Source organism: Abramis brama (genome assembly GCF_963993115.1).
Source record: "Abramis brama genome assembly, chromosome: 7".
Taxonomy (NCBI): domain Eukaryota; kingdom Metazoa; phylum Chordata; class Actinopteri; order Cypriniformes; family Leuciscidae; genus Abramis; species Abramis brama.
In genome coordinates, this window is record NC_139969.1 from 21,685,990 (window position 1) to 21,697,850 (window position 11,861).

Sequence of the window (11,861 nt, forward strand, 5' to 3'; positions counted from 1 at the left end):
GAGCACAGACTTACTTTGATCTCTTTTCAAATATGAAACATGGCAGATTATTGCTGAAGTGAAAAAAGTTTAAAAAAAGTGAACTTAAAAAAGTTACAGAATTGTATATTTATTGTTATGAAAAATGTGATCAAAATCAAAGCCATAAATCTAAACAAGTTGTGTTAAAAATTTGAGCCTGATATCTCAAAAAATTAGCTTTCAGTACAATTTTGTTTGGCCGCAGTACCAAAAGTTTCCACTAGATGAAATTCGTCTCCCATTAATTTCCAATGAGGTCATTTTTGACACATTTTTGACCACATTTTTTTTCAGGACAATTTAACCTGTTTGAATCATGTCCATAGCAACAGCCAAAACCTTTACCAAGTTTCGTACCATTCCGAATCGATAAAGTAAAAAAAAAAAGCACGTTTAGGTACAAATTAACCAAAGAGCACCAGAGGGATAAATCCATGCTATCAGCCTCTGGCCCATCTCTCTGTCCTGATTGTCGAATGTTATAAGTGCTTAGGGCATCTCACAATTTTTGGGGCGAAGCATTTCTTATTATAAAACACATATGTCAGTTTGATACAGCTCTAGATGCGTTGTATACTGTATGCTTGTGCCAATCAATATGGAATCAACTTTTCTAATGTGTACAAGGATTGTTGTACAACAAGATTATGAAAATGTCAATCAGATCAACAGATGCATTGACATAAAATATCTTCTACTTCCTCTTTTTGCTTGTAACAGCCTCCTTTCTCACATGAGTGTCAATTTCACAAAATCAATAACATCCAAATGAACTGTCATTTCCTGTGCAGCCAAACCATATTCAGCCATAAAGTCATGACCGTTTCCAAGCTCAGAGTTTCATATGGAGGAAGCTGAACTGAGCATTGCGGACTGGCTGCTAATTGGCAGCGTTCAGATGTCACCCGTGGTCCTGCTTCTCTTTGAGGTGCAGACTCGCCTCATGAGCAAGACCTTGTATCCCGCTCATTATCATTAGTGGGTAGCCCTGATTGCTCAGATGGAGCCAGGCACGCCTGCACCAAAGGATTTTAATGCCAAGCCTCCCGTGATGAAGAACAAGAAGAACCCTGACTATGCATGCAAGCGGGGGATAGACCAATCAGGAGAAATGACCGACCTTTCAAAAGGGTGATGAAGCCAAGAGGAGAGTGCAGATCCTTTCCTAGCCAAAAGTAGGATGGGAATTATTGAGAGAAGCCACAATGGAAACTTTGCATGCATGTCTAAAGAAGTTTTGTTACTATTGACTTGATTTCTACAGATTGTCTTTGGTGTGTTTAATCTTTTACAAGTTTGCATTGATTATTTTGGGGGGATGCACCAATATTAAACATTCTGTCAGCTAAAACAAAATGATAAATTACAGTATGAAAAATGGATATTCAAATATAATGTACAATCAAATATTCAATATTTGTTTTATATATATATATATACTGTATATACACACACACACACACGCACAAACACAATGTTGATTAATAACGCTAAATATCAGATAAAATAAACAATATTGCACCATATATTGCACATCTTTATTTATTTTCTTTCACACAGGACAGACTATAAAGGAGGACAGTAATAAAGAGCTCTTTTGCATTGATTGCACTACACTGCCTGCAGCACATTACTGTTGAAACAATTAGTGGCTTTCCATAATAATCCAGAATGGAATATTATGAGGGTCTTGGTAATTATGATTTATTCTACAAGTATAATTGCACTCTATTATAATTGTCTTATCAGTCTCTTATTGAGTGGCTGGGGAGAGTGCAGTTCCGCAGTTACAGTAAATAAGATCTCATCTACAGACGGACTTGCATTTGTAGGGCTGTTTTCAGTAACATGGAATGGGACTTGTTGAGTATACGCCACTGACTCCACAATCCACTTATTAGCCTGTCTCTATGAAATCCATTACAATGTAATAAAATGTTCCTGATGATTTCATGCTGCATTCCCACTTTTACATTCTCCTGCAGCAGACTTAAGTAGTTCTTGCTGGTTACCACTTGTTATTAGCATTAGCCAGGAATTTGCTACTGCATTCATTTACCAAACCACAAAGTGGTTACATTACAACTACAACTATTACATTATAACTTCTGTCACGAGGAGCTTCAGAGATACAGAAGAAGCTGTCTAGGAGGCTTGTAGTGGAACAAAAAGATTCAAAAAGAAGCTTTTGGAGTGAACAAAGGTTGCAAACACTTTTAAGCTCTGTTGCTTGAACTGTTTTCCTTCTCCTTTTATCTGTCTTTCTGATGCCTGTTTCACTGAGGATCTCTATGGAAAAGAGCCTTGTGCTGTTTCTCTCTTGGTGTCAGGAGGGAGTTCGACGAGTCTGCTGTGATTGGATCTTTTTTTCTTTCTTTTTTTCATCAGTCATCCAGTGGGAGGGCCAAACTCCTATCAGTAAAGCAGGGCACCATCTGGCACTAAAGTCATCCAGACTGAAGTGGGATGGGGGGCTTATAAGGAGGGCTAATTAATGGAAATGCTGTAATTGCCTGTATAGTCAGAAAGATGATGATACCTCCCATTCTTTGATCGATATACATCAGCCAATTAATACACTTACAGTACTAATATGCAAAAATGAAGATTTAGACAGTATGACTCTGGAATAGAGGATTTAGATAACACATATAACTATAAAAGTCCTGAATGGTGTCTTTTAAAAATAAATGCATTTACTAATGACTGATGTTTCAGGTCTTTTTTCTTTGATACCTTTAAAGAGCAGATTGTAAAAAAAATGCTCTGAGCTGGATGAGCAGAAAATTGGTTCAAAGAGGCAGCTTTTATGAGGGAAGTGGCTTTGCAAGTGGAAATGTTTTGATGAAGGCGTTTAATTGTGCGTGGCTGATTACTGTGTGTTGACACACTGAAAGCCTCTAGGTGTACTTATGTGGCAGAATAATTACCAAAATGTAAACTTGCTCAAATAGGACTGTCTGCTACAAAATTAATGTAAACAAATGGAATTACACAGAGGAAATTGTTCTTTCAACCAAATCATCAGAAATGTGAATAAACACACCCAATCACATCCACACTAGCATAACACATATCTATGCTAAAAAAGAACATACAAAGCCACAGAATAAAAGCTTTATATATATTTGAACTCTGTATTCACTTTATGTGTGTGTGTGTGTGTGTGTGTGTGTGTGTGTGTGTGTGTGTGTGTGTGTGTGTGTGTGTGTGTGTGTGTGTGTGTGTGTGTGTGTGTGTGTGTGTGTGTGTGTGTGTGTGTGTGTGTGTGTGTGTGTGTGTGTGTGTGTGGCCTATTGTTTGACTGACTCAGATGAAACAGAATGATATAGGGAATATTACCCATGATCCCTGCCAAAACAGGATCAGACTTCAAAGGCAGTAGACAGAGAAGCACATAAGTCTAACTTTAATATCTTGATTTCACACCCTTTCTCCTCTATTTTGACTCTATTGTTCTTTGTTTTAATTGCTTTCAATTATTTGGTATACCCTGATAATCTCAATGCGGTTTCCATAGTAATGCTAGCAGCAGCGCATTGATGGAATTGTAGTTGCTGTGGGAACAGAAGTCGACTCACCTCAATAAGAGATAGTGATTATAAGCATGAAACTTCAGCCCTTTTATTACAACTTAGAATTACTGAGGACACACAAACACACACACACAGTAGAAAATGTAATCTGAAAGAATCATAGATAACGTATATTAGTTATATTATGAAAATGATCCCTGTTGTGAAAGCACTGGCCAGTGGATTGTGCATTCAACAGCCAATATGCAGTAACATTTAAAAACACGTTTGTTGTAGAAGCAAAATTCACTGTAATTAAGACTGTACTATGCCAATAGGTGTAAAAAGTATCTTGTATAGTAAATTCCTGTTTATACCTACACAGCTGTCCAAGCAGATTTACTTTTGGGCTCAGGCCAGTTCTGATTCCCTCCTACAGGCTCTTTCATCTGCCGTCCACATGGCATAACCCATCAACTGGACTGAACGCTCCATTATGTTTGTGTCTAAATCCCCAACCCATCCAAACCACCATGCATGTTTCTCCTACTAAATAATGCAATACCTATTAAGAATTAATTTAGCCAGACCTCATTTGTCAGACTTTTGCATTTAATATTCACAATATTATGGTTGTGAAGATTTATTGTGTCATTAAAGATGGCAGTTTTTGTGAGGGATTGGCGACATGGAAAACCTCTTACTAGATAACTCATTCCATACACAGTATTACTCGAACATCTATGGGAGGACAATGTGAATTATGTACAAATCACGTGCTCTGCGCTTTGGACCACAATTCACTGCTACTCTTTTATATATATAAAATATGACTTTGTTCCCCATTAAGACAAAAGAGATTCTTCAACTAAGTTACAGTATGTTTGTACTTGCATACAAAAAAATGCTTTACATAAAGCTTTCTTTCTCTGCACTGTAAAAAATTTGCTGTAGTTATGCAGCTATTTGCCAGTAACTTACTGTAGATTTAAATTGATGTTATTTACTGGCAACAGTTTGTTCAAAGTTAAATGAACATTAAACATTAACAAGTCTTTGTCTTTACAGAATAAAACTATAAAATAACAACCTAATGCAAAGCATTCTGGGAACCAGAAATCTTCATCAACCTTTTTCTGTTTTTTTCCTTCAGATTTTGGTTCCCAGAATGCTTTGCATGAGGCTGTTATTTTAGTTTTATTCTGTAAAGATAAAGACTTGTTAATGTTTAATGTTCATTTAACTTTGAACAAACGGTTGCCAGTAAATAACATCAATTTAAATCTACAGTAATTTACTGGCAAGCAGCTGCCAGTAATACTGTAATTTCTACAGATTTTTTTTACAGTGTGTCTTTAATAATTCTTGCACAGAAATTGCACACATTACAATGCTCATATGAAGGTCTTATGACAACAATGAAATAGAATTAGTTCTTGGATATAGAACTAAAGGAGACTTAACATCTGCTTGTTTTCGCATTGTTAAAAAGTGTGTGTTTGTAAAAGAGGGGTTGATAACCTTTGCATGGTTTGTAGCATCTGCTCCACCTATAACATCCACATACAAACCACAGTTCAGGAAATTCAAATAAAGCATCTTACCCAAATAAAAATAATACCAAACGTTACTAAAATCCTTTAGGAAGATAATAATAATAACATATTCAAATATATTCTGAAAAAAGAAAAGAAAAGAAAAGAAAAAAGTGTTTAAAGTATGGGTTGATCATTTCTGTTTTTGGACTGCTATCATATTGGAACAAAGAGAACAGAGTAACAACAACAAAAACATCAGCAGCACCTGCCGTCTATAAACACTGCACTGGTCAAACAGGAAATTAAACTAGCTAAGTAAACTCAGGTAATGTTAACACCAGCCTCTCCCAAACATAAATGCAAACAATATGACAATACTGAACACATGCTTCTCACACAGCAACAAACCACTTCAACTGTGAATTTTCCTCTTTTTGTCAGTGAACACTAAATAATACTCCCAAAGTTATTACACACTAAGCAAAGATTCTGAGATTTTTTAGCCTTTATTTGAATTGGTCTATTATTTGAAAATCATGTGGCATAGAGAATTGAAAGCACAGGTCAGATAGTGTGTTCTGTGCTTTGAGAATAATCTCAGTGCTGTCCTTGAATGAGCTCCAAACATGTTGCCAATTATATCTGGTATGAAAGGTCACTGGTGCATGGGGGAAAAAAGAGAGTGAGAGAGAAACAGACAGAGAAAATGACATAAAAACAACAGTGTCCGAGCTGCAAATCATTATTTTACCAGAGCATTTTTTGCCATGTTGATGTCATGAATGCTAAGTCTGAGGAAGCATGTTGGTCAGCTGTCTGATAGAAGTAACCACTGCCTCTATTAAATTATATAAATAGTTTATAAGAGACAAAGAGAGATTTAAAAGAAAAGAGAGAGGATAGAGAGGGGAAAGAGATTTCCATTTAATAAGGCTGCTAACAAGACCCAGCATGTCCATTATTCATCCCTTATTGTGAAGTTTACATGGGTCGTTTTCTTCAGCCTAACAGAGGAAACAATTAAACAATGACAATGGATGTTTAATGACTCTTATGAGCAGAAATAAACATAACCCTAAAGAGGAAGATACATCCTGCCGGTTAACCCTGACCACTGGACATTAAATATCTGTTTAAACAGCGATTTTCAAAGTTCAACATTTCATTTATAATGTGGATTCCTGCCGGTGTGAAACAGAATCTTATATTAGATCTGTGAATAATTGGTCACATATGGAAACACTTTCACTTTCAGCTCACACATAATCTGTTTTGAAGATTAAAAATGGTTAATTGAATATTTAGGTTGACCTCTGCAGCATCAACTTTGCTCAGGGCTTGTCATCTGCTCATCACAAACATTTTTCATGACTATCCCTATTGTGCCCTTCATTGCTTTCACAATAAAAACCCACTGCCACAGAGTCTCTTTAAATGGCTGGGTATCATTAGACTAGCCAAGCCCATCCTCTTGTGAGTCGTGACCACCTGCAATCTGAATCTGCTTTATTCTGCAGCATATGTTTGTGTTAGCACAGCTGGCTTTCTATGGCCAGAGACGTGCACCTCTTCTTCAAGTTGGGTCCTGAACCTCCAGCTGTATCTGAACTCCACAGTGCCCATCAGCTACTGTCCTCATGTTACTGCCTCATCCTCAGGGCTGAAACAACCTGAGATGTGACCTTTCATATCAAAACACATGCAGGGTTTTTTCCCCACACAGATGCAACACAGATTCAATGGATCCATTTGTAACTGCACACCATCTGGGCCTAAAAAGCTGCATATTCGGTTAAAATAAAAACAATTGCAAGAGACACACAATCTCAAATATTTCATTATATTATAGTAAAGAGGTTCCGGTTTTTGCTGATTTTACATTGGACATCAAATGGCGACCCGAAACTATAACCAACTTTATGATGTATACACTGTAAAAAAACTTTTATTTTGTCAAACTATTGTCAAAGGTTATATTTTATAAGGTCATTTAGTATGATGAGAAACTTCAAATATTATTAAAGCAAGAATTTATAATGGTGAGGGTCTGACTAACTGGCTTCTGCCACTTATGATTACATAAAAATTTGTTATAATATTCAGAATAAAAGATGTTTTAGCTCTGTGTAGTGTTTTTGAGTATTGTAAAAGCTGTGAAGCCACCATTAGAGCGATTAGTGTTCCCCTTGGTGACATTTCTTCCACTGAGTGTATACTTGTTTTGATTTATAGAATGAATGAATGAATGAGGCATTTCATATGTACTTCTGTACACCCAAAGCACTTTACAATCATGTCAGGGGTCTTTCCTCAAGCACCACCAGTGTGAAGCATCCACTTCACCACACACCAGATATAGGTGGAGAGGAAAGAGAGTGATAGAGCCAATTCAGTGGATGGGGATTTTTAGGAGGCCATGACTGTATAAGGGCCAATGGAGGGAATTTGGCCAAGACACCGGGGTTACACCCCTACTCTTTACAAGAAGTGCCATGGGATTTCAGGGGACCTCGGATTAATCTCTCATCCGAAGGACGGAGCTTGTAACAGTATAGTGTCCCCATCACTATACTGGGGGGTTAAGACCCACACAGACCACAGGGAGAGCGCCCCCTGCTGGCCTCACTAGCACCTCTTCCAGCAGCAACCTAGTTTGGAGGTCTCTCATCCAAGTACTAACCAGACTCAACTCTGCTTAGCTTCTGTGGGCAACCAATCTTGGGCTACAGGGCGATATGGCTGCTGGCTTATAGAAGTAACTATAAAACCTTTTCAGTTTGCACAAACAAATACACAAGTTAGTTTATGTTTGATGACCAACGTTAAGTTGATAAAAAATTTACCATAAATTGATTATTTTTTTTTTTTTTTTTGCCTCAAGTTTTTGGTTTTCTCAACGTTTTATAATGAAACTGTAAAAAACAAACAAACATAAAAAAAATAATATGCATGCAAATACTGGATTTATTCATATTAGCCATTTTATCAAATGATACATTCATTTCCTGCAAAATATGGTAAAGTTTGATTGACGTCCAACACGAAAGATATGGAAAGCATTTCCTCCTTAATTTATTTATAGAAGTCTATTTATTTTGCTATACTAACAATGTACAATTATATGGTTAGTTGCATTTTTATTATTTTTTGCATTTGACATTGTTTTTTGCTGCTCTCCTGCAATTCTATCATCAAATTTACTATGGACTGACATGGTATTTATAGGATAGTTGATTGGGTCAAAAACTTCCAAGCAACTGCCCTTGAGATGAATGGGAATGCTAGCTGCATGATAGCTTTTTTCAGGTACCTCCTTGCACGGATCTTATGTGTTAGTTGTTCATAGAGCCTGATGTCAGATGGTGAGACTCATGATCGAAGATTGACATCTCAACGGCTGGAAGGAGATGTGATATTTCCTTGCCTTGTTCAAAAGATGAAATGAAAATAAACACACCATTGGAACGTTAATAATGTGGAGCAGTGCTGATAATCACATGAAAAGGAACTGAGTATCACTTTTTCTAATTGCTATGTGAGGAAAAACAATATAGTGCAAACAGAACCGTAAGAATGGAAGATCATAGAGGTTGTGAAAGATTTACAACACCACCATAGATTTGATGACAGAAATAGAGGAACAGAAAAAGAGGTAAAGAGAAAGAAAGGGATCTAGAGAGCGAGAGACAGTGGGAGTGAGAAATGGGCGTCAGAAGAAAAAACAAGCTATCATACCATTAGAAAAAAATGTGTTGCTTTGGCTATCTAATTTTTTCCTCTTAGGCCTTACTGGGAGTTGTTTTAAACTAGAGGACTCTAGTGAGGGGTTATCTATAGTTAAACACCACTGGGTTGCAGGAATGGTTGAAGACTGCAGGGAGAAACAATGACAAATGCATAATAAACTGCAGCTATAACTGTGCACAGTTATGATAGCAGAATTAAAAGGCTTTTACAAGGGAGGAGAATTTTTGTTGTTGATGTCAAAGGCATGGCATCTAATGACATCCTTGAAAACCCAGACAACATTAATTAAAAAATAAAAATGACCTGTGTATATACCAGCATTTTATTTATTTGTATTTTTTATTTTTTTGGTAACACTTTGCAATAAGGTTTCATTAGTTAATATTAGTTCATGCATTAACATTAACTTACATGAACTAACAATGAACAATATATTTGTTACCATATTTATTCATCTTTTTTAAAGTTAGTAAATAACAATATAACTATTCATTGTTAGTTCATGTAAGCTCAAATCCATTAAATAATATTAACAGACAACTTTTAATTTGAATAATCTTTAGTGATGTTCAAATCAACATTAACAAAGATTAATAAATGCTTTACAGGTATTTTGAACCTCACTGCATTAAAATGGATCACATCCACTGAAAATTAACATGATTTGTTAGTAACACATTATCATTCATCAATGAATAAATGTTACATTTTTAGGACATTTTTTGTTTACTTTTGCATGATAAACAATTCTGACATTTCTCATATTATAAAAAAAAACTTAAGTAAAGCGAGTTTCACTTTCACAGCGAGTAAAGCTACAGAAGCTAAAAAGAACTAAACTAAAAGTAATGTAAAAGCTGATAACAGAGTGAGGCGCAGAGCCCGAAGACTTTAATCTGCCTTTTGTGGAATAAACACAAGATTTGAGCCATCCATATGACAGTCATTCATCACAGCAAACAATAGGCACACTGAGGACAGTTAATTGAGCAACGATGGACCTTGGACTTGTCAAACTGTACAAAGAATCCTCCAAACACAGCGAACATATCTTCAGACATGCGTGAGCTACGTTACATAACGCCTGACTTCTTGCGCGGTGAGAAGCTTTGTTGGAGACATGTGGACCTCTTTAGCCCCTATCATGAATTGCTCATTGTTTGAATCAACGATACAGCCCTTGTCATCGTCCTGATGAAGGAAGTAGATCTAGAGCAAGGCCAGCACAAAGGGCTGTAATGTCAGCACGAGAGACAAGGAGGATGGGAACAAGGCTGTGGAGGCTGGAGAGAGGGATGAAAACATAGCAGGCTGCCAGAGAGTGTGTTACAGTGATGAAGAGACCTGGCTGCAAAAACATCTGCTTGTTATTGAGGCCTTGAAATTGAGTCTACTCCATTGTTTTATTCCTTTAAAAGAACTGAAGGCGCAAAGCCTTGATCGCGATGAACCGCACAAAGAGGGTACACGATGTTTCATTAAATAAAACCACTGTTGCAGATGAAGGAACGCCACTGCAGACTGTTTTACTATAGGGAGCTTTTCTAGAGGTGATATGACATAGCTGCTATTGTGGGTGAGATATTGTGACTGAAACTGACTCATGAATATGCATAAACTCACATTCAAACACACACACACACACACAGAGAGAGAGAGAGAGAGAGAGAGAGAGAGAGAGAGAGAGAGAGAGAGAGAGAGAGAGAGAGAGAGAGAGAGAGAGAGAGAGAGAGAGAGAGAGAGAGAGAGAGAGAGAGAGAGAGAGACTTCCCTCACAGAACAGAAACCATTTTGCATATTAAGACATTGTGCAACACATGAAGGTGATTTCAGGTTTTTCTTTTTACGGGGAGACAATTGGCGCCTCAAATGTAGGCAAAACCCACACACACAAAAAAAACACAAATACCACAGAAAACAAAATGTAATTTGCAAGGCATAAAAATTGTTGGTCCAATATAGCAAATAACAGTACACTCTAAAAAACTGTGTAATTATCAGAGAAAAATGCTGTAAATATTCTACAGTAAATACTTAAGTTACCGTTCCTTACTGAAATTTTGTAATTGTTTTATTATCACTTTATAAAGAACATAAGTCCCTATGTGACACGTCACATATGATTGTATTTTATTTTATTTTTGTGATTATTTATATACAGTACATTAAGGTATTCAGTTACATTTTATGTTATTTAATATAATGTTTATTGCATTATTTGAGTGTCATGATGTGTGTTACCCTGAGAGAAAATCTTTTGCGTTTATGGCCCTGTGCACTATCCTGTGCATTCACATCTGGCATCTTCTAATTTAACAGGACCTTTTTTTTTTTACAGTAAACTGCCCCAAAATTCTCTCACACTGGCTCCAGGCAAACAGACCATCCTTAATGCTGAACCCTGACACACACACACACGCACGCACGCACGCACACACACACACACAGCAGATAGCAAATTCTTACAGAGAACATAGAGTCCTTTCTGTTAAACATATTGCAATAGTAAGTCACATCTTAAACTCCAGGTGGTCAAATCCACTTGTGTGGAAACAGATGATTTTTATTTATTTTCTCCTAGAAATACAGAAGGCTGACCACAGACAAAGACAACAGCCCCTGTGATTTGAGCAAATAAAACAGACATTCGATTGCACTCTTCAGAAGACTCAAATAAAAATCTCACATCTGCATATTTAAAAGTAACAATGGTCTGCATTGTCTAGAAATCAGCATGTAGGCTTGCCTTGTTTAGGACTCATTAGCATCACATTTCACAAAGTAAACGCCCATTGTTCTATCATGCATTATCAGAGATCATGTTTCAAACATCTCGTCCCTGCGTGCTGGAGGATCGAGGATCGAGGATCGACTGAAAACACTGCACTGAAGGCACAATCTGAGGTAACCGGTATAAACAACCACACACAATGCTTTCTTACTACATTTAGAAGAATATTATTCATATACTCATGGAACATCATGTACCAATTTCTGAGCATGTGAACTAGTGTTGACAGTGTTGGACTCATAGTCTGAA